Raw genomic sequence first — 1368 nt, 5'->3', positions numbered from 1 at the left:
ATCACTCAGTGGATTCCAGCCCAAAATCCCTGCATATTGAATCTCCCTTGAGCCATGGGTAGTGTACAATGAAACTCATCAATGTGCATACATGCCCATTGGGGGATATTTATTGAGAAAAAAATGACATAATATATTAGGGGATATATAGGGGGTAGAGGGTTTTTGTATTGGTAGGTATAAAAAATGGATCCAAAAGTTAATGAAAAAATATAAAGGGGTATTTAAAATGTTAATGAAAAAATGGATACCTACAATATGTAGTGAAAGTAGGGGTTTTTAAATAGGAATTTAAGTGATAAACCAATTAAACAAATAGTGCAACAATGGAAAATTAAAAACATTTAGCAAACAACTATGAAACATTGTAATATTAGAACTACTGAGCCATATATTATGAAATATGAGAGCATGAATACAATATATAAATGGAGTAGTGCACTTGAACTTGTCTCAAGGACAAGCTAGACCAAACCCAGGTGGTAGAATAGCTGGAAAGATGATTGTTCAACAGTTGCTCTACTATGCTCTGTGTTGTCCCAGTAAATCGTTGATCTGCTGACTTCGGCCTACTGGAAAGTGCCCAAAAACTACCCAAAAAATACTACCTTTTTAGCCTTAGACTCCTTGGACAAAACCCAGAAGGGAATTTCTCTAATTTTGACTTTGGATTTTCAGCCTCTTGGGAGCTGCTCTCCGACTACTGCTGCCAAATTCGATTTGCAGGAAACAGCCTGCAAATCCACCTGGAAACACCCCTCAAATGTTGCTTTCCCCTGTACTATCTGATCCCTTGCTTCCCGGATGGTCCTTGGCCCTGATGGCTGCTCAATCAAGCCCCACGAATTTGTTGTTGGAGGCCACTGCGCAGTCTCTCTGCCCAGAAATGTATACTGCTGCGTGTACTAGCTGGCTGGCTGCAAAACACTGATAAAATACCCTCAGTCCTCCACCTTCCTTGCTCTCGAAAACTCCCAACAAGTGAGGGCCTCTTGGCTGGCTAAATCAACCTCTGCATATTTCTAGCTGCCCAGAAAACACACAGTCCCTTCCTCTGCGTGGTTGGCTGAGCTGTGAATCACTGTTGGAAACTCCTGCAATCTTGTGGAACAACCTCCCTAGGGCGGGCACAGATGGCCCTGAAAGTACAGGTTGAATTCTTCTGCGAAAAGCTCGTGGCTAAACAGTGGGTTACACTCACTAAGCAGCAGATCATACAAAAGTGAGTTTGTTTGTCAAATATTAGAATGAAAACAAAATGAGAGTTGGTCTCTTTTATAACTCCTTGGGACCCCTTACCTCATGTGGGCCCCTCTATCCACCATTCAATTTTCCTCCAAGATATCGAATGGCTAATTCAAACTCCAA

This window comes from Pinus tabuliformis, chromosome X, assembly GCF_031772625.1.
Source record: "Pinus tabuliformis cultivar Carrire ecotype Pingquan chromosome X, CPIR1, whole genome shotgun sequence".
In the NCBI taxonomy this organism is placed as follows: domain Eukaryota; kingdom Viridiplantae; phylum Streptophyta; class Pinopsida; order Pinales; family Pinaceae; genus Pinus; species Pinus tabuliformis.
Note: the sequence above shows the minus strand (reverse complement) of the source record.